This window comes from Aulonocara sp. 'chitande type north' Nkhata Bay, linkage group LG11 (assembly GCF_057382095.1).
Source record: "Aulonocara sp. 'chitande type north' Nkhata Bay isolate Kocher_YH1m ecotype deep benthic linkage group LG11, A_spYH_male_GT1.1, whole genome shotgun sequence".
Taxonomy (NCBI): domain Eukaryota; kingdom Metazoa; phylum Chordata; class Actinopteri; order Cichliformes; family Cichlidae; genus Aulonocara; species Aulonocara sp. 'chitande type north' Nkhata Bay.
The window spans coordinates 37,895,964-37,918,931 of NC_141354.1; the positions used below are offsets into that span (position 1 = coordinate 37,895,964).

The 22,968-nt window shown below is 39.0% G+C and overlaps 1 protein-coding gene and 2 pseudogenes across 3 annotated transcripts in view; 2 read left to right on the forward strand and 1 right to left on the reverse strand.

Moving 5' to 3' along the window:
• Positions 1-22,968, reverse strand: part of LOC147319763 (uncharacterized) — a 149,371-nt gene that overhangs the window by 91,283 nt on the left and 35,120 nt on the right. The window lies entirely within an intron of this gene.
• LOC147319765 (uncharacterized) overlaps positions 1-22,968 on the forward strand; it is a 53,683-nt pseudogene that overhangs the window by 29,304 nt on the left and 1,411 nt on the right. Inside the window, exons 2-25 of the transcript XR_015131430.1 lie at positions 1,018-1,270; positions 3,864-3,892; positions 4,538-4,829; positions 5,059-5,099; positions 5,408-5,681; positions 6,884-6,931; positions 7,219-7,262; positions 7,636-7,921; positions 8,294-8,337; positions 8,895-9,180; positions 9,690-9,733; positions 10,038-10,311; positions 10,694-10,743; positions 10,832-10,905; positions 11,082-11,296; positions 11,409-11,662; positions 11,947-12,076; positions 12,944-13,073; positions 13,273-13,302; positions 13,673-13,714; positions 15,380-15,427; positions 16,556-16,599; positions 16,774-16,881; positions 17,060-17,335. The product of XR_015131430.1 is annotated as an uncharacterized LOC147319765 (transcript). The remainder of the gene's footprint in view (positions 1-1,017; positions 1,271-3,863; positions 3,893-4,537; positions 4,830-5,058; positions 5,100-5,407; positions 5,682-6,883; positions 6,932-7,218; positions 7,263-7,635; positions 7,922-8,293; positions 8,338-8,894; positions 9,181-9,689; positions 9,734-10,037; positions 10,312-10,693; positions 10,744-10,831; positions 10,906-11,081; positions 11,297-11,408; positions 11,663-11,946; positions 12,077-12,943; positions 13,074-13,272; positions 13,303-13,672; positions 13,715-15,379; positions 15,428-16,555; positions 16,600-16,773; positions 16,882-17,059; positions 17,336-22,968) is intronic.
• LOC147319768 (NACHT, LRR and PYD domains-containing protein 1 homolog) lies at positions 19,830-21,959 on the forward strand (annotated as a pseudogene). Its single transcript, XR_015131578.1, has 4 exons — positions 19,830-20,565; positions 20,634-20,849; positions 20,984-21,112; positions 21,291-21,959. The product of XR_015131578.1 is annotated as an NACHT, LRR and PYD domains-containing protein 1 homolog (transcript).

The following is a 22,968-nucleotide window of genomic DNA, read 5'->3' on the forward strand; positions in this document are numbered from 1 at the left end:
ATTGTCCGACCTGGACCAAAGAGCACACATATGATAAGGCTTCAGCCCTGAAACATCTGCAACCTCAAATTTCTCCAGGAAAGAGTTTTTGGTTTTTTTTGCCTGTCCCGTTTGGATCTTTAGCCATCAGAATTGTTGCCTGAAGGCCAAGAAAGATGCCAAGCGGCTTTACTTTACCAATTGGATCATCGTAGCCTTGCCATATTTGTCCATTTGATTGACCTTCATTATAATTATGTATTTATTTTATTTTTGGTTGTTACAGACGGGACAGACATGACTGGGGGATAGGACAGGGAGAAAGAATGAAAGAGAGAGGGAGAGAAAGAGTTTTTATTTATTTTTACCTGGATCACCTGTTGAGAAAGAAAAAAGAAAACAAGCAGAAGAAGACGAGAGCAATACAATAAACAACATCATGATGATCTATGTGAATATAACAGTAAATAGTAAATATTAAACCTTATTGTGCAGCACGTAAGATCGACAGCGCACAGTGTGCTTTGAGGTAGGAGCCAAAAAGGGTGTAGTTTGTGTGTGTGAGTCCCCGTGTGTACACCTGTGAACGCGCTTGTTTTTAAAAGGCTTCTTCATGTAAGTAAATAAAAGCCTTGTTGAGAATTAAAGTGTTTCTCACCTGTGAGAATCTAGAGGGCTTTTAATTTGAAAGAGTTTGTATAAACCAGGGGTGGGCAATTCATTTTCGCAAGGAGGCACATTTGAAAACGAGACTGTTGTGGAGGGCCTTTCCAACAAGCTGAACTCAAACTCACACACACTCACACACTCACGCTGCTGTGTTGCATGTTTTTATTACACAATTTTACTCAAGTTTCAAGCTGATGTTTGACGTTCACGTCCAATCACAGCTTTCATTTGGGTGATGGAAAAGTAACAAACGTCCATGTCAGTAATGTTGTCATTAGTGAAATACAAAGCAGTCAGTTTCCATCCATCAAATGAACAAACAGCAGACATGCTGTCCTTCATGTATAATATGATTTCTTCATTTTCCAGGTGGTAACTATGACGACTAAGAAGCTGCTCATTGAAACACTGAACCAGTTGAGTCCAGAGGACTTTGCTGAGTTCAAGTCACTCATTGAACTGGAGAAAGATCTATCATCCAAGCCAAGGGGACGACTGAAAACATCAAACACACAGGATGTAGTGAAGCTGATGGAGGAGACGTACAGAGGAAAGAGTGTGGAGGAGACCAGAAAGGCTTTAATGAAGATGAACAGGACTGATCTGGTGCAGAGATTATCAGGTATCACCTCAGGAACCACAAATAAGACAACAAAGACTTAAATATGTGAGAATACTGCACATAGTTTATCACATTCATATGAAACCAGGTGCTGACTGATAGAAAAATCTCTTGACTCTGTGTTGTGTAGTGAATGATGAACAAAGACGTTTATATTTTAGTGCTGCTTTTTATAACGTGGATTAGAGCAGAATATGTGCAGGTCAGGCAGGTTGGCTCATTACAGGAGGCTCAAACACAGCACACTACAAAATAATAGCAGCTTATAGCCGGTGTGCAGTGATATTATGTGACTGTTTCAGGACTTCACAATTACAACAAACCACTGAAACTCTTCTTATTAACAGTTAGACAGTTACAGAGGTGACGTGCTCTGTAAAGTCGTAAGCTGGAGAGGAAATGGCGTGTCACAAATCTAGAGGATCATCATTTAGCCTGGAGAAATAGTTTGCTGCTTTATAAGAAAGCCCTCCGCAAAGCCAGAACATCTTACTATTCATCACTGATTGAAGAAAATAAGAACAACCGCAGGTTTCTCTTCAGCTCTGTAGCCAGGCTGAGAAACAGTCAGAGCTCTGTTGAGCCAACCATCCCTTTAACGTTAACTAGTAATGACTTCATGAACTTCTTCACAAATAAAATTTTAATTATTAGAGAAAAAATTACCAATAATCATCCCACAGATGTAATATTATCTACAGCTACTCTTAGTACCATTGATGTTAAGTTAGACTCTTTTTCTCCAATTGATCTTTCTGAGTTAACTTCAATAATTACTTCCTCCAAACCATCAACGTGTCTTTTAGACCCCATTCCTACAAAACTGCTCAAAGACGTCCTGCCATTAATTAATTCATCAATTAATGAATTAATTGGAGTGGCACAAATAGTTTTTGTGGCATCCGATTTGATGCAGAACAGCAGATTGTTCTGTAAATAGTGTGAAATGTTTGTTTAAAAAAAACCCTTGGCAGTATTTTTAGGTAAACAGCTGCAAAAAAACTTTGTTGTTTGCAAAACTGAGTAACTTTTTTGAAGAAGTAACTATATAATTAGTTGTCCAGCATTGGTCATTATTTACTGTATTTTGCAGACAGAGTTACAGACTCTCTCCCAGACCACAGACTCATAATACAAGTCAGAGATTTATAAATAATAATAATAATAATAATAATAATTGTGTTTTCAAAATTGGATTTATAGTTATTTTTACTTCCAATAGTGTTAACATACTACACAGGGCATGAACGATATTTTTTTTACATTTTCATTGTAAGTGGGCTAAAGCAGTTAATTACAAGCAGTCTAACATAAATGTAAATGCTGTAATTTGATTATTTTACTAAACCATGTAACTTGGATGGATTCGATGCTGGCGTGACCACAGTGCACACGTCTGCTGTTGCTCACAGTGGTCCAAGGGATCCCTCAGGGAGTTTGTGTGTTTGCTCAGACACAAGAAAAATTAGAGGGAACATTGATGGTTTGGAGGAAGTAATTATTGAAGTTAACTCAGAAAGATCAATTGGAGAAAAAGAGTCTAACTTAACATCAATGGTACTAAGAGTAGCTGTAGATAATAATACATCTGTGGGATGATTATTGGTAATTCTTTCTCTAATGATAAAAATTTTATTTGTGAAGAAGTTCATGAAGTCATTACTAGTTAACGTTAAAGGGATGGTTGGCTCAAAAGAGCTCTGACTGTTTCTCAGCCTGGCTACAGAGCTGAAGAGAAACCTGCGGTTCCGAATGACAGCAATATCAGGAAGAAGGAACACGAGAAGCTGGAGAAATACCAAGGGCTCAGAGAAGAGCTCGAGAGGATGTGGAGGGTGAAGGTAACGGTGGTCCCCGTGGTAATCGGAACACTAGGTGCGGTGACTCCCAAGCTAGGCGAGTGGCTCCAGCAGATCCCGGGAATAACATCGGAGATCTCTGTCCAGAAGAGCGAAGTCCTGGGAACCGGCATGTGTGTGAAGTGCGGAGCAAGTAGGGGTGAGCTGCCAATTACTTTGGGAAGCCTTCTTTTCTCCTGTGTTTTTAGACCAGGGAGGTCAGACTGTGTTGTTTCTTTCTTTTCTTTTCCGTAAACAGGTCAGAGGGGAACCGAAGCCTAGGTTGAGTTTTGTTTGTTGTGTTGGCCTTAGCTCACCCTGAAATTATACACTCCCACTACCGTGAGTGCCATTGTTGTGAATAAACTGTTGTTAAAAGTCCGATGCTGTGGCTGTTTGGGCGTGGGAAGTCACGGGACACCCCGCTCTTGTTACGGTCATTTCGAGCCGGGTCGTAACATGTATGTATGTATGTATGTTTGTATACATACATACGTGTGTGTATATATACATGCATATACATACGTGTGTGTGTGTGTACACACACACACACACACACATAAAAGTGATCAGTGATCAGAGTATCCTGTGTGTGCTCTCATTCACAAAGTTAGGCCTCTCTCTAAAATCATTATTAACGAGTTAACGAGGTTTAAGTGTCACTTTGATGTGAAATCTTTCATGTTCTAAATCCTCATAAAGCCTGATGATAAAACAGTTTCTAATCTGACTTTTTCTCTTTCTTTTCTCCTCAGACAAACAGTTTCCTCCACTGAGCCAGAGAGTGAGTAACGTCACATCAGTCGACTTCACACAGTTCAGCTTTGATTCAGTAGATGAAGACTGAAAATGATCTTCATCTTAAACACAAATCATACACATGAGATTCAAGCTGCAGCTTTGTCATGTACACATGAGTTTTATACATGATTGGTATAGAAATATTAAACCTTATTTACATTTTAAAAGCAGATTAAATTCAAGTCTTTCTGTTTATCAGTAAAGATGCGAGCAGTTAAAGCTCCCCTCTGTTTGTAAAATCAGGAGACTCACTGCAGTTTTTGTAGCTCAGTCTTTGACAGAGTTACAGTCAGGCAGTAAAACAGAGTCACAAACCTGTTCATGAAAATTAAATCCTTCAAAAAGAGGAAAAAATGAGCCAAGAAATAAAAAACCAATCCAAGCAGGTACCCACCGAGCACCAGATGTTCATGGAGGTTATTTTCTGCTCTACATCTGGTCGACCGGTCATGACCTTAAAAAGACGCAGCTTTGTGTCTGAAGGTCAAAGGTCATCTTTTCAGGTTTTTAGAAAGAATTGGATTCAAACATGAATTTATTTTTAGCACACTAAAATGTTTCTGTTGATTAACAATCAAACAGACATTTGAATGGTGCATCGCTGTCATGTGACCTCTGTTTTTACCAGGTGGAAACGATGGAGTCTCTTATTGAGCTGCTTTTGGAGACACTGGCTGATCTGAGAGGCAGCGAGCTCAGAGACTTCATCCAGATCCTGAGAAGAAAACGTGGCTCAATGAGCTCCATGAGTCTGTCTGAGATGTCAGACCTGCAGGACGTGCAGGACGTGCAGGATGAGGTGTTTTTGATGGTGAGGACTTTTGGCCAACAGTCAGTGGAGAAGATCGTGGAGGTTTTAAAGGAGATGGAGAGGACTGATCTGGCTCAGAGGCTGACAGACAGCAGCTCAGAAGCTCAAAGTAAGATAAAGACAAAACATGTTAAAATGATAAAAGTGTTTCTGCTTCAGTTCATATTAGAAACAGTCAGATTTACAGAGCAAAGAGAGCATTGTTGACGAGCAGAAAATGATGTTCAGCAGGTTTAAATGTAACTTTTTTTTTTTTTTGATCTCTGTGTATTTTTTTAAAGCTCGATTAGCTTTTATTAAACACTTATTTCTATTTCTGTTAATTTCTCTTTTTTCAGACAAACATCTGGATGAACATCTGTCTGCACTGATCCATAAAGTGAGTAACGTCTCATCTGTCTGACTCTGCAGAGTTCAGCTTTGATTCAATAAGATGCAGTTTGAAAATCATAATTTCATCATTTAGATTAAACAGTTGTCACAGAAATGTTTTTAGATTAAAAATCAAAGATTATTAAAAAGTGTGTTTACATAAATACATCTTAATAAATAAGATAATAAAAGAAAACAAAGTGTTTCAGAGAAAACATTGAAAACATTCAAAGTTTAAAACAGCTACAAAAACATAAATCTGTAATTTTCTCAGTGAGGAAACATTTTTTCTTTATGAATGTTTGAATTTTCCAGGTTGCAACAATGGCAGCTGTTAAAGATGTGCTTCTAGAAACACTGGAGGATTTGAGTGATCAGGATCTCAACAAATTCAGGTGGTTCCTGCAGTTCACTCTGTTTCAGAAGAGTCTTCCACAAATCGAAATGAGAACTGACAGAAGAGGAATAGTGAATAATATGATTGATAAACTTGGTCATCAGTCTGTGGAGGTGATCAGGGAGGTTTTAACAGACATGCAGAGAACTGATCTGGTGCAGAGGCTGTCAGAGAGCAGCTCAGGACTCAAAGGTAAGAGGAAATAATCTGTCAGAGTGTCTGTAATAACTTTAATACATTTTATTTATTCATTAAAGTTTATTTAACCAGAAAAAAATAAACTTGTGACATTAAAGATCTGTTTTACAAGAGTGTCCTGGCCAAGAAGGACAGCTGTACAATAATCATAAGCTGCATAAATTAATAGACAAATCCATACATCAGATATGGTGTGATTATTCTTAACTGTGTGTGGAAGGATTTTAAAGTACTTCCACACTATTTTAATCGCCCCTATTTTAATTTGGGGCGACCGTGGCTCAGGGAAGCGTTGGGAAGCGTATCTGTAACCTGTAGCCGGTTCGATCCCTTGGCTCTCTGTCCTGGTCGTTGTGTCCTTGGGCAAGAAACTTCACCTACCACCTACTGGTGTTGGCCAGAGGGGGCGATGGCGCGATATGGCAGCCTCGCTTCTGTCAGTCTGCCCCAGGGCAGCTGTGGCTACAACTGTAGCTGCCTCCACCAGTGTGTGAATGTGAGAGTGAATGAATAGTGGCATTGTAAAGCGCTTTGGGTGCCTAGAAAAACGCTATATAAATGCAATCCATTATTATTATTAAATATAATATTACACCTTACAGTAAAAAATAATTTAAAGAATTAAATCAGAGAAACTCACAACAAGAACTGCATAATATAAACTTTATTATCATTTATAAATGAAAGAATTTGTTTCCTCTGATTTATTTTGGACAGACGTTGATAAATGAACACATTCAGGTTGTACAAACACAGTAAAATTAAACAGATTTGTTTTCATATTTCAATGTTTAAAGTAAAAATATTCAGCTTATTGAATCAGTGACTTTCTTTAGTAAATGTTGTTTTAAAGCTCTTTGAACTTCTTTCCTTTGAAAATATTTTTCTTTGTTTTTTGCATTTTGAGCTCATTAATATCAGTCTTGTGTTGTAAATGGATCTTTATGTTAGCTTTGATTGAAACTCCACTATGGAGACAGACGACCTGTATGAGGTAAATGATTCAAAGTCTTTTCAGTGATTTCTCTGTGATTGTGTAACTATGGCCTCCTCCTGCCTTCAGTCAGCACAGCTGAAAGTGAAATATTAAAGCTTTTTATTGTCAGGACTCAGTGTTATACTCAGGATGAGCACACATAAAGGACACACACAGTGTCTGTATCATGTAGTTACAGTTTGTATTCAATGTGTTGCAGCTGCAGGATCATCAGCTGAAGGATTTGATGTGGAGGAAACAGAGAAAGGTCAGTGTCCAGAAAACACATGAATCAATAAATACACTCATTGATATGAAGATGAAGAAGATGAAGAAGAAGAATTACTGAATGAAACAGAACTGGATCATTTCCTCACACGTTGATAGTTTCCCATCAAATATGACTTCATGTTAACAAGTTTAATGTTGTTATTAATCCAACTTACAAGGATCATCAGAATGAAATCAAAGCATCAGTTATTTCAAAGTGTCTGATTATTAACACTGATGTTAAATCAGTCATGAATGAAGCTTTTAATCTTTCTTTTCTGTCAGAGAAACACTCTGAGGATGAACGTTGGCCTGCACTGATCCACAAAGTGAGTCATGTCACATCTGTCTGACTTCAGATCATCCAGCTTTCATTTCATAAACACAGGATAGAAATCTTCAATAGAAACAAATGATTTGATTTTGATTGGAAAAGTCAAAGTTTGATAAGTTGAGCGTGTGCAGTGAGGGAGGTCTGCAGCAGGTCAGAAAAGTCCTGAACTTGTTAACAGAAGCAGAATAATTGTTAATCAGCTGTTTGTGATCATTGTGACAAATATGACCAATGACATCATCACCTTATGTGATGGATGATGTCATCTAAACACATCTACATTTGTAAAGTGTTGATGAGAAAACAAACAAACCTGAAAGTGAGAAATGTCACATTTATCTCATGAACATTTTCTTTGAATTTTCCAGGTAGAAACGATGGAGTCTGTTATTGAGCTGCTGCTGGAAGCTCTGGATGGTCTCAATGAGCCGGAGCTCAGTGAGTTCAAGTTGAACCTGCAAGAAATTCATCTTCACCAATATTACTCAGTCTTTTCATTGATGTGGTACATGAGGACAGACCTGCAGCACACAGTGTTTCTGATGGTGCAGACTTATGGCCAACAGTCAGTGGAGAAGACCATGGAGGTCTTAAAGAAGATGAAGAGGACTGATCTGGCTCAGAGGCTGTCAGGCTGCAGCTCACTGCCTCGAAGTAAGACAACAAAATCAAAACTCATTAAAGTCATAAAACTGTTTTCATGTCTCATAAACGTCTGACTAAAGTCTTCTTTGACTTTATAAATAATATTTGTAATAAAGACAAAAAAACACATCTTTAAAACATATTTTATGGCTGTTCTGGAAAAATCTACTTCAATAAATACATAAAAATGAGACCAGATTAAATCCAAATACTTTGTGAGGAGGAGCAAAAATGACTCCTTCATACTGTTTATTATTGCTGAGGAGGTTTCAGTGTAATTCTGCATATTGTCCATTTTTCCAAAGTCATATTTCCTGAATAATTGTCAGTTAGTTGTTAAATGTGTTTGTCATGAGTGACTTTGAGCACTTTTCTCCTCAGAGAAACACTCTGTGGATGAACGACGCTCTGCACTGATCCACAAAGTGAGTCATGTCACATCTCTGATTCAGTACAAGACAGCAGGCTGAAAGTCAGAGGACTAAAGTATCATCAGTTCTCATGTTGACTCATTTTTCTCATGATTTCTGCTGGATGTTTGTGACAAACTGAAGCTTCATTCAGTTTGACTTCTTCAGCAGTAATTTTCTGCAACACTAATGTCAGGATGTCTTTACCACTGAGGATGAGCTGAGGAAGTGTCAGCATGTACATTTGTCCTGACTCTTCAACAGGACAGAGAAATCTGAAAACATCAAACACTTTCAGATTAAACAGGAAACTTTATTCTACTTACAAATATTAATAAAGAATGAAAGATGATGTGAAATCAGGGAAAGATTCTTGATGGATATATTTCAGTTTTTATCTGCACAGTGAGAGAAGAACTGCAGCCTGTAAAGAAAAAGTATTCAAACCCATAAAAGTGGATCACAGTTTTAGATTTTCTTCATTTTTTTCATAAACGTACCACAACTAGTAAATAGATGCTTGTGTTTGGCTAAATAAATATGTGACCCCGTGATTGTGTTTATTGTTCCAGGCGGCAACAATGGCAGCTGTTAAACATCTGCTTTTAGAAACTTTGAATGATTTGAGTGATGAGGAGCTCAAGAAATTTAAGAGGCTCCTGCAGACGATCATTCCTTGGAGGATTCTGTCATTCTTCTCATATAGGTTGAGTCCATCATCAACCAGAGCAGATGTAGTGAATCTGATGATGGATGAACTTGGTCATCAGTCTGTGGAGGTGACCAGAGAAGTTTTCATGCACATGAACAGAACTGATCTGGTGCAGAAGTTACCAGAGAGCAGCTCAGCATCCAGAGGTAAGACCAACATGCATGAGTGTAAACTCTGTGTCATCAACAGGTTTTTGTGTTGGTGGTGTCATGGTGGTGCAGTGGTTAGCACTGTGTCCTCACAGCATGAAGGTTGTGTGTTTGAGCCTCCTGGTTGGCTGGAACCTTTCTGTGTGGAGTTTGCATGTTCTCCCTGTGCCTGCATGCTTTTCCTCAGAGTGCTCTGGTTTCCAGTCCAAACACATGCTTGTTGGCTTTATTGCTGGTTCTAAATTAAATGTGGGTGTGAAAGGTTGTCTGTCTGTTTAAAACCTGAGGTGGACAGGTGTACCCTCTCTCATTATCACAGCTGGGAACCCCCAGTTACTTTGGTTGGACAGGATGGAGGGTTTCTTTGTTGGGTTCTTATGTCATTTTATTTAGTTTCACATGATTTTCTCTTTTAAATCATCTGTGTCGTCTGAAGGCTGATTCTACTTGGATGTGTGATGATGTTTGAATCCTCAGAGTTGATGGTAAATGTCTTTCCTCCTCAGAGAAACACTCTGTGGATGAACATGGAGCTGCACTGTTGAAGAGAGTGAGTGTGACTTTAACTCAGCTTTTGCAAAAAAATAGTTTTTAGTATTGATAGAAATGAAATAACGTTTTCTTATGAAACTTGAAGTTTTGCAGTTCATAAAGAGAGTGAAGTAAATATCAAAACCGCCAGCTGTCTCTTCAGTGATTATTCTAAAACATATAAATATTAATGAAGACATCTTTTTTTTATTAATATTTGATATTTCTACTACAGTTTCTCTGGAAATTAAATAAAGAGAAATCTTTAAATCGTCCAACAGAGATATTATACAGTAACTTAATACATTGTTTTGGTTTTACAGGAAAAAGAACAGGAAGCTGTCAGACAGATTCTCTTGGAAACACTGAATGAATTCAGTCAAAAGGATCTAAAGAAATTCAAGCAGTTGCTGCCGTTCACGTGCTTTAAGATGAGCCTGCCACAAATGGAGAGTTACCGGTGTCAAAACAGAACAGAAGACCTTGTGAATCTGATGGTGGATAAACTTGGTCATCAGTCTGTGGAGGTGACCATGGAGGTTTCAACAGACATGAACAGACCTGATCTGATGCTGAGGCTGTCAGAGAGCAGCTCAGGTGAGACCAAACAAAGTTTAATAAACAGATTTTCATAATTTACAATAAACTTCTTTAAACAACTTCTAATCAACAAACATTAAAATAAACAGGAAACACAACAGACGTCCAAAAATAACTTTGCATAAATGATCAGAGCTGAATCCAACCTTTCTCTCTGTCTCTGTCTTGTTCTGACATCACTGGTGAGAATATTTGAATTCATCAGCTTTTGATCATCTTAGACGTCACTCAGCTGCACGTCCTGCTGAACATGTTGTTCTGATGTTGAAGCAGCACTGCACAGCATAAAGTGATCAAACAGCAAACATGTGGACAGTTAGAGGATGATTTTATATGTCAGCATAACATCATTCATTTGAATTCTTTGTGTCTCAACAAGGACGAAAAACTGAAAGAAGTTCAGAGCTTGAAGGTTGTCAGAGCCTGACGGTAATCCCTTCCATTCATCCATTTATTGCTAAAGTTTCTTTCTTTATAAACATGTGTACTTATTGACTAAAGAGACTGTCCTCTGCAGCAGGACTGCAGTGATTGGACTAAACTTGAACCTGAGGTGAACAGTACAGATGCAGACGAGGCTCCAACTTACAGGTAAATCAACTTCCTGAATGCTGCAGCACAGCAAACTGGAACTACAGGAAACAGTTCAGCTTTGGATTTATTCCCAGAGGAAATTCTTCATTTTGCATCCGATTCACACGACTACTCTCTGTGTTTCCATTCACTCTGTTGTTCCTTCATGAGTGTGTATTTAATTCCTGTTTCAGCCTTCAGTCTGCAGCAGGACACTTTGAATGCAGAGTGTCGGGCTTGCGCTGGGTCTGTAAGGGAAAGACCAGCTTTCAGTACCAGTTTAGATCTTGGGAGGGACACATGGAGAGGATGGAGAGCAGACAATACATGCCTGCAGGTCCTCTGATGGACGTCACAGTCACTGCTGGGGAGTTAAATGAAGTTCACCTGCCACACTGGATCTGCATCGGTAAGAGGACATGAAGGAAGACTTTCAGATGTTTGACATTTCTGACAGTGAGCGCACAAACTGTTATAAACTGTTCTTCTCACCATGTTTGTGTTGTTGTGTTCTCCTGCAGATGACATCCCTGACATATTGGACACGTTTGCAGTCGTCCACATAGATGACTGTGGAGATGTTGTGGAAAAAGTGTCTGAGGTCACACCAACACATGTCAAGTTAACTGAACCACATTTCTGTCTAATAGGGGCTCTGATACGTTTATTCTTTCCTTTGAAAATCAGCTGTTACACGTTGATGTACTATAAACCCAACACATCATTTCTTAAACTCCACGTCTATCCAATCCGACAGGATCCTGCTCTGGAACAGGTAACTGAACAGATTCAATGTATTAGGATCAGTGCAGGCAAAGAAAGTCACAGTACGATTGCTTTTATATTTTATACTAGACACAAGGTGAAAAATATTATCTGGGCACACTGACCATTATTTTTAAATATGACATCATACTGACTGCAAACTCAATGATAAAAGTGTAATAAGTTAAAATGATCATTATCCTAACAGTTCATCATGAATTTATTTTGCGATTTTAAATCCAAACTGAATTTTAAAATCTTCAGCTGCTGATGACTGATATCATCTGATAACAGGGAATAGACAAGGAAGAATCCTCAGATGGATACAAAAGAATCAAAAAAACCACACCCAGACAAGTACCTGCAACCTGAGCGTACTTTCAGCCTCAGAGCCGACATGGAAACAGCAGAAATTCAACCACAGGTACAGTTTGTAAAAAGCTGAGGAGATCTAGCCCCTCATTGTATGTGTAGATAAACCTCTACTCAAACATTTCAGTCATGTCCGAAGCTTGTTTTTAAGAACGCTTTCTGCTTTCTGCTGTTCTTACATTATTATGGTAAATGGCCTGCATTTGTATAGCGCTTTACTTAGTCCCTAAGGACCCCAAAGCGCTTTACACTACATTCAGTCACTGACAGAGGCGAGGCTGCCGGACACTGGCGCCACCGGGCCCTCTGACCACCACCAGTAGGCAAACATGGGGTTAGTATCTCGCCCAAGGATATTTGGCATGCAGTCAGGAGGCAGCCTGGGATCGAACCACCGACCTTCTGATTAGTGGCTGACCTGCTCTGCCACCTGAGCTATTACCACGTTATCACCACAATCTTCAAACACTTTTAGAACCAAAGCATGTATTTTTAACCCACTAAACCATGAAAATTGTTTAGTGGGTTAAAAGCTGCACAAAATATGTATTTTACATACATCTATCTATCCATGCTTTTTCTTCTACTTATCTGGGGCCGGGTCAGAAGGGCAGCAGTGTGATGAACAGTGATGAGCTTTCTGGAATATGAAATAACTGGATAGCTTCAGCAACACATCACGTACAGAGTCAGTGATGAATACAAATGTAAAAAGGACGAGCAGACAGATTGTAATTCACTCTGCACAGAAACAATATGGACGTGTTTGTTGAGCTGTTTGAAATATTGCAAACCTTTGAACATCATGTTTGATATTACTCCGTGTGTGTGTGTGTGTGTGTGTGTGTGTGTGTGTGTGTGTGTGTGTGTGTGTGTGTGTGTGTGTGTGTGTGTGTGTGTGTTACACTTTTCCCCACAGGAGTTAACCTTCAGATATAACAGGATAAACTTCTATGAAGTGTTCATTGAGAATCCAGACAGAAAACTCAGGCTTACACTCCTGCACTCAAATAATGATGAAGCAGTCTGGACATGTGATGTTCATCAAGGTTAGTTATTCTGTTAAATAATACAATGTACACAAAGTGTAATGGAAAAATTCATCCTTTTATTTGACGACTGCAAATTGAAGAGCAACAGCAATGTGAACGTGTTGTTTCTCTGCTATTTCATAATCTTTGGTCCCTGAATGCAGCACATCAAACAACAATATCAAACACTCATATTTTGATTTTCCTTTAATTCCAGATGACTATCCCATGTCTGGTTATGTTGAAGGTAAGAAAATACACTCAAAGAGTATTCAAACTAATTCTTTGCTTTCACTCACAACATAAAATGTGTTGCTGTACCTTTAACTCGTAGAGTTAAGTCGAATGCTGTTTAACATAATAGTTTGTACTGTGTTGGTCCTGCTAAAACATTCCTGGCATCAGTGACTGTTCAGTTTAGAAGCTCGTCTGTAATGACAAACAGACTTTTCAGACACTGAGTGAATTAAACAGATCAGCAGTGAGTCATTTAAAACTAAGAAGAGTGAGTTAAGGGCAAATGTGTCTATATTAGACAATTTGATCTGTTTCTTTGTTTGTAATGAAAATTAATTAAATTGGTGCATTTAACACACAATTAAAAAATGTCTTTACAGCTTCAGGAGCTTCAAGGGGAGCATCTGGTGTCAGTACTTCAGGTAATGGTAACATATATCAACTCTGCTGTTTTCTTATTAAAGGATTTTGTTGCAGTTGTTGACAAGAGGACCCAAGTGTAGACACTGCACAGTAAGCAGGCGCACTCAGAGAGCACAACTCCCCCTAAGAGCAAGGGCTGTACTAAAAGTTTGATGTTTATGATGTTTTTGTCACAACATGATGACATCAGCCTGTTTTTATTAAACATATCTACCTCAGCTGGCTGTTATTAAAACATGCTGATGTCAGCATTGTTGATATGGAAATCTAGTCTAGTTTATTAACCTTTTTGTGTTAAAGAGCTCAAACGAAGAAAGTGTTGATGTTCCACAATGACTAATATGTTGCTTTAAATTTTTGAGATGATTAAATAGAAACTAAAGCTTTTTCCTATATCGTGGGACCCTGACCTTTGACCTTTGACCTTGAGGTATTACATACTAAGATGGTGTATTTAATTATCTTTACCCATGTGATTGGAGCAGAATTGGCTGAAAACTTTGGCTTCTATAAGCTGTCAAAACTTTATGGCATCATTGTGATGATGTACTGAAAAAATACAAAGTGTGCTGTACATCCCTTACCATGCCCTCTCATATGACCTATTACTGGATATGTTGTTTTTTTATGTGATTATGGTTTTGACCTTGACCTTCATTGTTGGCGTCCAAAATCAAAGTTGACAATAAAGGTCCAGGTTAAAAGCTTAGTTAGCATATTGTTGTGAATTTTGATAATCCATAAAAAAACACAAGGAGGGAAAACAAGGCAGGAGAACAAACACATAAACTGCCACAGAGAGGGCAACGACACAAGGAGTAACTACTAAATAATCAAGGAACTAAACAGGGTAGAAACTAAAAACAGGATAACTAGGCACCATAGGACAGCGGTCCCCAACCCCCGGGCCTCGGACCGCTACCGGTCCGTGAGTCGTTTGGTACCGGGCCGCGAGAGTTGAGGCTCAGGTGTGAAATGTCTGGTTTTCATGGTTTTTATTGGTTTTCAGCGTTATTTTGTTATCGTTTTTATCGTTAACTCTGTTTTCCTGGGTCTTTTCATGTGTGTTATGAATAAATCTTCTTTTTTTGGTACCGGTACTAGTTTTATTTTGTTGTATTTATCCGCGACACCTTAAAGGCCGGTCCGTGAAAATATTGTCGGGCATAAACCGGTCCGTGGCGCAAAAAAGGTTGGAGACCGCTGCCATAGAACACTAAGTGAACTTGAACACAAACCATAATACAAAATGACAAAAACACAGGAAAACTCAAAATGCTGGGTCACATGACCCAGGATCATGACAGCTGATGCTGTTAGGTATCAGCTTGTGATAAGAAACAAAAATGGCACCATTTATTACAGAAAGGTTTTAGAAAAGAGCTCCATAGAACAGAAGTATGGTTTACTTGGAGAGGAAAGGATGCTGGTTTGATTCCAGTCAGAGGCACAAATCCCCCTTTGTGTTATGTCAGGAAGGGTATCGGCTGTAAAACTGCCAAATCAAACATCATAACCAATCATAACCATGACCATAACCTTCATTATTAAACTCTGATACATCAAACAATGACATCAAGCGTCCATATTCCATTTTTTCCTTACATTAAATGTGGTTTAAACCAATTAACTTCTTACAGTAAATTTTCCTCAATGTTTCACAGCTGCAGGATCCTCAAGGGGAGCAGCTGGTGTCGGCACGTTGGCAGCTGGTAGGTTCACAGATATTAACTGTTCTATCTTTTCAGTAAATTACTTTTAGTATTCAAGAAAAAACTGTCATAGTTGTTGCCTTACTGAAGATGAACTGCACACACTTAGACTTTACTCAAAACTAAAAATAGAGTGAAACTGGAATGAAAATGAATAGAAGCAAAAAAAATGACCACAGAATCCAAAACAAGAAGGAAAAGCTGATACAGGGAGACAACAGGAGTTAAAGCTGATGAGAAAATGACCAGGGAGAGTGAAAATGCACAGACTAAATACACACCGATGAGAGTGATACTAAAGCACTTGTAACTTAATCATAGACATGAATGCAGACAGGAAACGGAACAACCCAGCTTTGAAAATAAAACAGGAAGTTAACTGAAAATGGGACAAAGGTTGTGCACATGGTTATCAAGAAGGTTGGTGGTTCAATTCTGGGCTGCTGCAGTCTGGATTCAGTATCCTTTGGCAGAACATTGAACCCGGCTCACTGGAGTGTGAATTTGAGATAGAAAGCCCAGAAAAAGTGTTTGTATGAATGGATGAATGAGACATCTGGTAGAAAAGTACTAAATAAGAACCGCCCATTTACCCTTTGTTTTTCAAAACAGGGATTTTTCTGAGCTCATTTCAAAAAATATCTCCCTCCACACTAAAATGTGCATCAAATACATTTTAAAAGATCATTGCCATAACAAAAGGTGGTGATATAACACAAACCATTAAAAAATGATATGCAAAGTTTACAATAATGAGCCTTATATGTGTGGATGCAGCCAAAGACAGAGGAACCTGCTGACCACGATTCATCCTTTAAAAATTCAGATGATTATGAATAAAATGAGAAACTTTTTGTCTCAGAGTGATACTGAAAAACCAGTTAATGTATTTTATTCCTTCTAGGCTGGACTACTGTAGGTCCTTATTTGGCTGTTCTAATGGCTCCAAAGTGGGCGGGGCCTGGTCACTTTATCTGAGTCCTTTAATGTTAGATATCTGCTGCTAGTCTGATTCTGATGTTTTCATAGCATATTTAACCTGGCACATTAAACACACTCCACTCCATCGGAAAACTCTTCATGAATCAAATCAATCAATATTTATGTTTCATCTTTCTTCTTTCTCAGAGAAACACTCGGTGGATAAACATCCTCCTGCACGGGGAAGGAAAGTGAGTAAGAAACTTATTCTGACTTTACACAACACAGCTTCATTCATAAGATTTACATTTTTAAAAGCAATATTTTAAATGCTGTGTTAAAAATGTTTAAAAGTGATGGTTCTTACACTTAACTAACTAATCACTGACCTAATCATATTCCTTTCTTTGCTTTAACTTTACCAGGCATTGTTCAAATCCAACAGAAAGAGGTACGATGAGGATCCAGAAGAAGAAGAGCATAAAAAGCTAAAGTTACAGTGGGACAGTGATGCTGCAGCACAGATGCCAAAGGTGAGTAACGCCTGACTTTACACACAAAAGCTTTAAGTCATTAAAATGCAGGTTAAACATAATTCAGAATGTAAAACTGAATAAAACCCCCTCGTGATTGAATTGGATGGTTGTTATGCATAATTTTATTTTTGGATAACTGATTGATATCAAATTATATCTCCTCATTTGTTCTCAGGCATTAACAGTCCACTCAGACAGAGAGAAGCTTTTGGAAATGTTGGAAGATCTGAAAAAGGAGGAGCTTGAAAAGTTCAAGTGGTTCCTGCGGGACCGTGATGTTTTGGTGGAGCTCCAACCCATCCCAGAGAGCCGACTGGAGAAGGCCAGCACCTGTGACCTGGTGGACCTGGTGGTGCAGACCTACACAGAAAAGTCTGTGGAGGTGACCAAGAAGGTTTTTAGGAAAATTAACAGGAATGATCTGGTGCAGAAGTTATCAGACAGCAGCTCATGATGCAAAGGTAACAATCAAAATGGCATCATTGATTTTATGAATATTTTACTTAATCCAAAATACTTTTGTATAGTTAGATTTGTAGCTTCTGAATTTATTTTCAGTGCACTACATGATTGTAGTATGGAAAGTAGCAGAGAGTCTGACTGCCCGTCCAACTGACTCTGACATGAGGGAGAGTTTATAATGTAGGAGCAGATTTGAGGTTAAAATACAGGAAATAACATCTATTTGAAAATTACTGTATGTGTGTGTGTGTGTGTGTGTGTGTGTGTGTGTGTGTGTGTGTTCGTGTTCTTAGGTTGATGCAAACATGAGGATGAGATCAAGATTTTTGAAGCATTTTTTATTTTAATATTTAATCTTTTCATTTTATTTTAACTTTCTCTCTTTAATTTTCTGTTCTCATGTTTTTATTTTCTGCAGAATTATTTCAGGTTTAAACGTGTAGAAATGATCTGACAGTGATTTCATTTCCTTCTTTCATAGAAACACATTCTGTTTGTTTCTAGCAGCGCAGTTTGTAAAAAGACGGCATTTGTTGTGCTTTTCTTTGTTTTCATTTATACACTTTCAAATTTACGATAATGAGATCATCATGTTTACAGATACTCACTGTGAGACAAACACTCAGGTTTATGTGGTTTTTTTAACTTCTGTAATGTGTGATGTCATTGAGGGGCGATATCCTAATACTGCTGATCTCCAGTTCTGGTCCTTATCACAGAAGCTCCACCCACTTGTCCCTCAAACCTTCTGTTTGTGGGAAACAGCCAATAAGAACAAAGTTGCCTTAAAGGGAGAGGAGTAAAAAAGAAGCTTGTTTCAGAGAGGATGAGGAGCTACAACCAAACCAAGTATAAGAAAAATGAGGATGATTTTGAACTGTGACTCAGACAAAGCTACTCGAGTACAGTCCAAAATTAAAAATATTAACCTGAAAATGAGCATTATATGTATAATTACATACAAAAATATCATGAACAGCTTTATGATTCTCATTTTGTTGAAGACGATAAATCCATATCACAGTATAAATGTGCCACATAAAGAAAAGTCTTCCAGAATAATTTTACATTAACACCATATGAACTCTGTTATCTTCTGTCTTTTGTTCTTGTGGTCGATGCTCAGTCTGGTTTGGAGTGAAGCCTGAATGAGAAAAGTTTCCAAGGTTAGAAGTTACTGAGGAACATCATGACCTGGATCTGTTACTGCCATGTTTCTCACATTTTAAGAAGTTTTGACGACTGCTTTGAAGATAAACTGGAGAATTTTATACTTTTTAATCTTTAATATCCTGCTTTAATCATTGTTTTGTGTTTTTTAATTCCCTTTTAAGCACGTCACTAAACATTTTATATTGGCTTTCTACTAAATATAGCCACATAAATACAATTGTTCTTTATCAATTAAATATTTTTTCGGATACATCAGGGAGCAACATTGGTGTCTATTAACTATTTACTGTCAGAAACTCGTTCATTTTTTAACATTTTAAAATCTGTAAAAACACGTCTTTCATGTTTATACGGTGAAACTTTTGCTGGAATGAAGCGGCCTAAAAACAATGAAACAATGTACAATGAAGATCACTCAGTAAGATGATTGCTGTGCTTTTGTATTTTAAGAGATGAGATGTTCAGGTCAGTCTTTATTTTCCTACAGGATCATTTTGATTTGCAGCATCAGTCAGTCAAACTGAAATATCACAAAATGAGAAAGATCAACACATAAATAACAGTAAGAATGAGGAATAGTTAAATGAATGACTAAAAGTACATTAAAATGATGGAAGCAGTCAATAAGAAACGTTACAAACATCAGAAATGTCAGACCGGGATCGGACGGCTTTATTTACACAGAACTGGATGTTTCCTGACTCTGAGGACTTTATTCGTCTAAGGAAGAAACTCAGACTGTTCCTAAATGTGTCCTTATATTTTGACTTGTACGTACAAATTTTTATATGGTTTAATTGTTATTAAAGACTCCTTTTTACCCTTGTTTTCTGGTTCGTTCGTTCATTTAAACTCCAGCCTTTCTGGAGCGTTCAGTTCTACAAAGGCTGATCAGCGTCGACTCATCAACTCCATTTTAATCCAGCAGCACGAAGAACAAGTGTCAGTGAGGTTTATCTTAATCATTTAACCCAGTTTACATTTTCCACCCATCCATTATCCTTATTAGCCTATCCCAGCTACCACAGGGCGAGAGGCGGGGTACACCCTGGACGGCAGTCTACTACAGAGAGACAGACAACCATTCACACCTATGGGCAGGTTAGAATCACCAGTTAACTAAACCACACTAACTGCATGTCTTTGGACTGTGGGAGGAAGCTGAAGTACTCGGAGAGAACCCAACAAACACAGAGAGAACATACAGACTCCACACACAAAGGTCTGGTGGTGGAGTCGAACCCCGGACAGTGGTAACCCCCCCGTTTTGTCCTTAATAGATAATACTTTATTAATCCTGAAGGAAATTATGGAAACCTGTAACCTTAGCAAGTTTTATAGTTTACCTTTAAAAGACAAACTGAATTATTCAGCTGTAACTTCATAGGAACAAAATGCAGGTGGAAATAACTGACGATATGAAAATGTAACCTGTGATGTGTGATGTTGGACATCTTTCATTCAAAGGTTGCTCAAAATCATTTAAAGACTATATTTAAACATGTGACGCTAATTTCAACATGAAGGAGCAAACATCCATGTAGTTGTGTAGATACGTGTCAGGATCTGCTGTGTCACCATCGCTGGCCCTGCACCTCCTGCATAAGAAGTGACAGGCTGCTTCAGTCCTGCAGGTACAAAATGACTTTTTCATTTTCCAGGTGGTAACTATGACGACTGAGAAGCTGCTCACTTGGATGAATTCAAGTCACTGATTGAATAGCAGAAAGATTCACTCCTCATCTCAAGTAGCAAACTGAAAGCAGCAAACACTCAGGATGTAGTGAATGTGATGATGGAGAAGTACAGCCGAGAGTGTGTGGAGGTGACCAGAAAGGCTTTAATGAAGATGAGCAGAATCTGGTGCAGAGATGATCAGGTATCACCTCAGGAACCAAATAAAGTCAAAAACAAATAAATATGTAAAAAACGGACACATGGAGAGGATGGAGAGCAGACAATACATGCCTGCAGGTCCTCTGATGGACGTCACAGTCACTGCTGGGAAGTTAAATGAAGTTCACCTGCCACACTGGATCTGCATCGGTAAGAGGACATGAAGGCATTATTATTTAACAATAAATTACATTTATGATTCAAGTTTTCTTGTGCAGATGACGTCCCTGACATATTGGACAAGTTTGCAGTCCTTCACATAGATGACTGTGGAGATGTTGTGGAAAAAGTGTCTGATTTTCTCTCCAAGTGCGCTCCTGATGAAAGTGGGCGTTCCTGTGGAAATCAACTGTAAAGTGTTGATATATCAGACCAACACAGCTTTCCTCACACTGCATGTTTATCTGATCCCACGTGATCCTGGGCTACAGCAGGTTATTACATGTTTCACAGTATAAGATGGACAATGTGCAACAAATAAATCAGCAGACAGTAATATTACAATATTGGATCCCTGTAGCATCTTTACACACATACATATAAACATATATATTCTCTCGCTCTGTAGACGATGGACCGGAGAGAAGAATCCTGTGGATACAAAGTCATCCGAAAGCCGCATCCAGAAAAGTCCTTGAAAATGTTTCATTGTTTCACCCTAAGAGCAGATTTGGATGGTGCAGAAATCTGTCCTCAGGTATGTTGAATTTATTTACTGCTCATTTGATCCCAAAACAATTTATAAATCTGTGTAAGGTCAGTAAATATATTAGTCTGTTTAAATTATATGAATGAATAATCATCAGATTTCTCTCCCTCAGTGGAAAAATATCTTACAGGTTCTTCCCTGACTTTATCTTTTCATTCTTTAACAGGCGTTAAAGCTCAGATATGAAAGCAGAACTCCAAATTTCTTTGAAGTGTACATGAAGAATCCAGACAGTGACTTCCAGCTCAGACTGACGCCAGAAAGAGCTTCAGTCAGTTTGGACCCGCACTGTTAGAAAAGGTAAGATTTAAGCACGTCTACAAAACTGTATCATCACTGTACCACGTTCACTTTGAAGGTTTATTTTAGTGATCATTATGCAACACAGGTGGCAAATGTTCCTGTGATCTCTTTATGCTGGTAACTAAAATGTGAATGAAGAAATAATTCAGATATAAAATAAACACCTGTTCATGGTGAAGTATGTAACTGATGTATTCTCACCATGAAGTAAACTCTCCTGCTGTCTGACCATTAGCTCCAACATGTGTTGACACTGAGCAGTGAGTTGTTGTCTTTGCACCAAACTGCACAGCTGTGCACGGCTGATCTCCTCCAACAGAATGATGATGGTGGTGTTGTCCTCTAACTTCATGAAGATATTCTCTCCATGTCTGTGAGTGCAGTCATGGCTGTTCAACATGAACAGGAGGGTGCTGAGTGCACGACCCTGGGGGGCTCCAGTGTGGCCCTAGAGGGGAGGAGCCGTGATTACCAGTCTGAACAGCAGCCTGTTTGACAGGAAGTCCAGTATCCAGTTGCACAATGTGTTCCTGAAGACCAGAGTGTGGTACCATGTGGTACGCTGGAGCCTCTATCAGAGACAAACAGAGACTGCAGCGTGTTGTGCGCTCTGCTGAGAAGGTGATTGGCTGCAGACTCCCATCTCTGCAGGACCTGTACACCTCCAGGACACTGGGGCGTGCAGCTCGGATCTCAGCTGACCCTTCTCACCCTGGACACAGTCTGTTTGACCTGCTCCCCTCAGGCAGGAGGCTCCGGTCCATTCGCACCAGAACCTCTCGCCATAAGAACAGTTTCTTCCCCTCTGCTGTCGGACACATGAACAATAACCATATGACTGTTCCCACCACTAACACATGACCCTACGCTGTGTCACTGCATCATTCCATGTTTGGCACTGATCACCACCTGCACTCATGTATATATCTATCTACTTAGCACTTTTAATTCTTATTCTTATATTTTTATGACAGTATGTTTGCACTGAAGCACCGCAGCAATTTCCTAATGTTGTAAACCTGCTCAACATTTGGCAATAAAACCCTTTCTGATTCTGATTCTGACGAGTCTGCCAGTCAGCTTCACAAACAGCCTGCTGAGAGAGAGTTTGTTATATTTCACATGTATGAAGAGAGAGTGCAGGGCAGTGAAGACGACATCATCTGTGGCTGTATTCAGCTAACGACAGTGCTGAGCAAAGATCGAGTGGGAGGTGTCGCGCTGACCTAGTAGGTGTGGCTGTTATTCCTCTCTTCCTCCTCCTGCCCTCTACCTATTCGGTGCTGCTGCTTGCGCATGGCCGCTGTTTAGACCTTGGGTGCAATCAACAACTAAGCGCGGCCTGGTGTGCGCCGCCCTGCCAGGTGAGCCACATTAGAGCAATCAAGGGTGGGCGTGCCTAGTAGACCTTAAAATGCATGCAGCAGTCATTTGACCCGTATGCAACATACTGAGAGGACAGCACTACGATCCACTTTTCCACTGTGAGGAAGACTTTGAACAAGACGGGCTATCGGTAAGCTCTTGAGCTCACATTTGCT